The sequence below is a fragment of the Notechis scutatus genome, chromosome 1 (genome assembly GCF_049901735.1).
Source record: "Notechis scutatus isolate UNSWTSFEM ecotype Mainland chromosome 1, rNotScu1.2, whole genome shotgun sequence".
NCBI classification, from domain to species: domain Eukaryota; kingdom Metazoa; phylum Chordata; class Lepidosauria; order Squamata; family Elapidae; genus Notechis; species Notechis scutatus.
Window position 1 is genome coordinate 329,680,921 of NC_142009.1, and position 6,000 is coordinate 329,686,920.

A 6,000-nucleotide genomic window follows, 5' to 3' on the forward strand; every position below is an offset into this window, starting at 1 on the left:
CAGCTGCCAAGAGTAGAGACCCCTGGCCTACCACCACTTTCAGCAGTTCTCTGACTGGAAGAATATGAATCCTTCCACTCCCTACCAGTTAGTTAGAATGGAAGAAGCTTCTTTGATGAGAAGTGAAATGTTTTCAAAGGAAAAACAACAAGAAAGTCCAGTTGCCTTTTGAAAAAAAGCATCTTTGGGACAACCAATGGAAGGATTTATATTCTTCCAATCGGCTGGTTATTAGCACGCAGGGTTGTTAAGGCCAGTTGATGTCAGGGCTCCGGCATCCACCCCTATTTAAATCACGAGTCTCGAGCCGCATCTCTCATAGTTTAAAAAAAACCCTTTTATTAGGAGTGAACATGCCGGTACCACCTGGGTGCAGCCGACTCTGAGATACATCATTCATTTCACCCTTGATCCTGGTCTTCCCCCAATCCCTGGATGTATATTCTCCAATGGGACACATCCATAGCCAAGAATCATCAATCATGCTCTCCAGTAGTAATCTTGCGTGATAATAATAAGCTTTGGCTGCCTAACAATTATCTATGAAAGCATTTAAGGAATGCACTACTTCCCCCACTCCCTTTCTTCTGACAACTCTAAAAGACCAGGGAAATATTTTTGAGTTGACACTTGAGAGGTTACCTATATCCTCAGAGTCACCTGAATCAGAGTGCAAACGGGTGTGGAACCTTCTTGGAACAGCCGAAAGTGTCTTATCGCTTGCTTTTCTGGCATAGATGTGGTAGATCAGAGTATCCTCAGAGTTGAAATCCACAGGTCTTAAGGTTACCGAGGTTGGACATCCCTGAACCTAGAAGGAAGGGAGAATGCCCCCAAGAGCACCCACTGGCTGATCTAAAAGTAGGTTTCTCCTACAATAAATTTAAATGCCGCAGATAGTCCGTACAGCACCGTTGTGCTGGCAGAAGACACTTTTGATACAGCAAGAAAAGAATCTTTACCAACACTCCCCTCTTCCATTCAGTGGAGTTAACCCGGATAGGAACCCAGAGATTTATTTTTAGCTTCATCCCAACCAATCGGAAAGAGATGGAAAATCATCTGTACTGCAATTTAATGTTCTTAAGAAAAACTCCCCAAAGATAAATGAGAGGAAAGAAAAATCAAAGACACTAGACTGTTACCAGCAGTTATAAAGGATAACAAAAGGATGCAGAGATTTGTGGATAAAGGAAAATAAATTAAATCCAGATAACAGGGATGCTCTTAATAAACCAGGACCGGTGACCTTTAGGGGTTCCTTGCCCCAAAACATGTTTGCTATTTGGAGGTGCTCCATGACCCAGAGTTTGTACTCAGATAGCAACTGTACTCAACAGCTGGATTTGCATAATTATGGCTAACAGGCCAATGGATTAGATTGGCGGTAGTTGTCCATAGCTCGGTTACATCCAACTTGACCAACGCAATGTGTTTTATGCAGAGCTTCTCTTAAAAGGGTCCATAAATTATAAAGTCACGGCACTCAGGCTGACTTCAGATCCAATGCTGCCCATTAAAAAGATCTGAGTAAGTAGCCAGTTGCTTACTAAGCACAATTTAAATTTTGGGTATTGACCTTTAAAGCCGCAAATGGGAATTCCGGCTGGGGATATAATTCATGCTAATTTATGGAGATCCTACAATATTTAAACGAGCCTATTGGAAATGATAGACTACGAAGAACACCATCCAATTGAAAAGCAGTTGGTCTGAAAAACTGCTGAAAGCTCTATTGGTACGACAGGTTTAAATGGGTCAAGAGCAGATAACATGTGACAGCTGAAGTCCTAGAATAGCCCCACAAAAATGAAGTAGCTCTAGGAACTTCACCTTCGCTGGTCATTTTAAGTTTTCATTCCCGTCTCACCTATATACAGCATGAACGGAGGGAGTAAAGAATAAAAACTATGGGACCTACCCTAGTTATCTAAAATATTGTCCACTTCTTGATTCTGGAGGACATAAACCCACACCATCCTTAATCCATTCCTAGCCTGTTGAGAAGGCAACTTCTATTTTCCAGGATCACTCTGGGGTTACATGTGGATTTGGGGAGGGTCCCTTTTTCTAAGTGATGTGTTCTTTTTCATTTGCTACATTATGCCTGGCTCTTCACAGCCCTATGTACCATAGCATGCCAGCCTCCCCCACCCCAAGTCTTCCCAAATTCATGAATCAATGACATTGTTTAACCATCCCCTCCTCTGCCATTCCCTTCTCCAGGGGTGGAATTCTACCTGGTCGGACCAGTTCTATAGAACTAGTTGTTATGATTCTGCCCAGTTCGGAGAACCGGTAAATCACGCTACTGGCTGGCCCTCCCTGCCCACTCACTCCTTACCTGGCGTGCGCGCCATCAAACTTGCCAGCCAAGTTGCTATTTTTGCTTTTTTTCCCCCACAGCTATCAGCTGTTTTTCTGTGCCGGGAGATTTAGATTAGTTAGAAAGCAGGAAATTGTCGGATTTCTTGCTTTCTAGCTAATCTAAAAGCAGAGCTGAACCTTCCTTAGGACTGAAGCTTCTATTTTTCAGTGCAGACTCAGGCAGCAGAATGCAGAAAGGTAGATCTCTGAGGGAATCTGTGATTCTGTGAGCAACTCAATCTGCCTGCCTGCTTTGCCTGATTTTGAGTAAAAGCTGTTCTTTTTTTTAAATAAAAAAATCAATATTTACATCAATATTTACAATGTTTACATACAAACCACGCCCAGCCAGTCACATGACCACCAAACCGCACCCACCAATTAGGCCACGCCCACAGAGCCGGTTGTTAAGAAATTTGAATCCCACCCCTGCCCTTCTCCCTTTGCCTTCAGTCTTTCCCAATATCAGGGCCTTTTCCAGTGAATCCCCTCTTCTCAACTGGTGGCCAAAGTATCTGAGATTCACCTTCAGCATCTGCCCTTCCAAAGGACGGTGAGGGTTGATTTGCTTCAGGATTGACTGATTTGATCTTGCAGCCCAAGGGATTCTCAAGAGACGTGCCTCCAGTGCCACACCTCGAAAGCATCCGTTCTCTAAGTGATGCTCTTCCACAAGTCCTTTCATTAATAATGGAGTTGTAGGATAAATCCCAAAGCAATGGGATCCTTGTGATGCACATCACCATTCAATGCAGAGAAAAAAAGTCATACTAGAGCAGGGGTCTCCAACCTTGGCAACTTTAAGACTTGTGGACTTCAACTCCCAGAATTCTCAGCCAGCAAAGCTGGCTGAGGAATTCTGGGAGTTGAAGTCCACAAGTCTTAAAGTTGCCAAGGTCGGAGATCCCTGTACTAGAGAGTTCAAAACCAAGCAGATCTTTTAAAACTTGTACACCCTCTTTAAAGATTCCTGGGAGATCTGAGCCTCTAACTGACCTTCCAGGAAGGCGAGCTGGACCTTAATTGATAAGCCATATTTAAAATGACGGCAGCTAATTCTTTACTATATCAGACCTTTGAGCTGGGGGAAAAAATCCCCTCCCCCCAATAACTCATTATTAAGACAAATGTATTCAAAGAACATTAATCATCCCCTAAGAATTTTTAAATCAATTCCAAGCACTTTGCATAGATTATTTTACAACAGATTGTGCGGCAGGTCGAATATAAATAATTATTATTCCTACTGTGCAGTAGGTAAAAGACAAGGACTGCTTGGATGGGGGCGGGGCAGATTCCTCTTAAGAATTTCTCACTTTCTTTTGTTTTGCAAGGCACTGAAGCTATGACAGTTGACATGTCTCCGGATCATGTGCTTTTGGCAAACTCCTGACAAGCCAGATTCCCTTAACTAATTTAACTGCAGGGATTCACTTAACAACTTTGGCAAGAAAGGCCGTAAAATGGGGGCAAGACTCAACAACTGTCTTGCTGGCAGCAGAAATTTGGAGCGCACGATTGGGATTATAAAGCGAGGGCTACTTGTAGAGTGGCTGTTGCTGCTGACTTCGTTGGGCTTCTTTCCCCCTTAGCCTCTTCCCCTTTCAGGACAAGACACCCTCCTCCTTGAGCCCTCAATTTTAAAACACAGAGCATGTTGCACTTGGCGTACGTGCACACACACACACACACACCGGAGTCAGCACTTTCCCCCTGTGGGCAGGCTTCCTTCCAACCCAGTTAGGCTTAACTGTTAGGTTGAGACAACCGAAATGGAGCATGAGAGGAGGGCGTGCTGACTCTTCTTCATTCAGCATTGAATGTGAAGGTGTGAGGCACACCGAGGCTCTTCTTAAACAAAAGAGCCAGAAGGACCAGGAGAGACACAATAGCAGCCTTCCAATATTTGAGGGGCTGCCACAGAGAGGAGGAGGAAGTGGGTCAAGCTATTCTCCAAGGCACTCGGAGGCCAGACTAGGAATAATGGATGGAAACTGAACAAGGAGAGATTCAACCTGGAAATAAGGAGAAACTTTCTGACAGTGAGAACAATCAACCCATGGAACAGAAGTTGCCTTCGGAAGTTGTGGGAGCGCCATCACTGGAAGCTTTCGAGGGGAGACTGGACTGCCACCTGTCAGAAATGGTATAAGGTCCCTTGCTTGGAAGGAGGGTTAGACTAGATGACCTACAAGATCCCTTTCAATTCTGATAATCTGTAATTTGTAAAAGGTGGCGCTGCCTGGCAGTTCCTATAACCTGAGAAGGGATAGCAAATCTGGGGGGGGGAACCCCCACGCTTTTCATTAGGACAGTTAAATGGAGCCTCTACATTTAAGAATCCTCACATTAGAACGGATGGGAAACTACAGGTAGTCCTCGACTTACAACAGTTCATTTAGTGACTGTTCAAAGTTACGATGTCACTGAAAAAAGTGACTTACGACCAGTTTTCACACTTATGACCTTTGCAACATCCTCACGGTTACAATGAACAAAATTCAGACACTTGGCAACTGACCCATAGTTATGACGGTTGCAATGTCCCAGGATCACGTGATCTCCTTTCGTGACAAGCAAAGTCAATGGGGAAGCCAGATTTACTTAATCATCATGTTACTAAGTGGTTCATTTAACCACGGTGGCAAGGAAGGTCATAAAATAAGGCGATATTCACTTCACAAATATCTCGCTTTTGGGCTCCATTCAGGTCGTAAGTCGAGGACCACCTGTAGGGCCCTTTTATGACTTGTGGACTTCGACTCCCAGAATTCTGGGAGTCGAAGTCCACAAGTCTTAAAAGTTGCCAAGGTTGGGGAGCCCCTGCCTTAGGACATCCATTGTTGAAGATAAGCAAATGGGAAAGGCTGGTTGTCACGTCCCAGAAAAAGCCAGCAACACAAGTTGATGCTAGACTGTTTACCTGGAAACGTGGACCCAGCACCAAGCGACCATCCCAAAAGAATCAAAGTTTGTGTTCCGGTGGCTAGTTCACCCGCCCCTTATATAGCGCTCCACCTCCACCTCCACCTGTGTGTATACCTGCCCCTCCTCTATCCGCCCCAGCTTGCTGCAGTCTGGCCACGCCTCTAGCTGCCCAACCCGGTCTATCGAGCCTGGTTCCCACCCACCCACCCACACTCTGACAATCTTTTTCTTTGTGAGCTGTTTGCAGGCTTGCCGAGGATATTGTTAGATATTATTAGAAGTGGAATTCTAATACTTCGGTGGGGATTATTCTCAGATCCGAACAGGGAGACTGGAGTTACTTGAAGCCATGTGCGTTCACATGGCAAAAGCAAGAGATGCACACGGTCAGAATCCATTCAGCCCTTGGTGAATTTGAACTTTGATGGACAAACAAATTATTCCTTCTGAAGGTGTCTCAGCCAATGGCATCACAGTCCCCTCTGTGGGTGTGACTGACAGCTTTCCTTTTATTTATTCATTTTTATGCTGCCTCGATTCTTTTTTATAAATAACTCAATGTGACCAACATACCTAATCCTTCCACCTCCTAATTTTCCCCACAACCACCACCCTGTGAGGTTGGGCTGAGAGGAAGGGACTGGCCCAAACTCACCCAGCTGGCTTTCCCTACCTTTTGAAGGAATCAGACCCACCAGGTACACA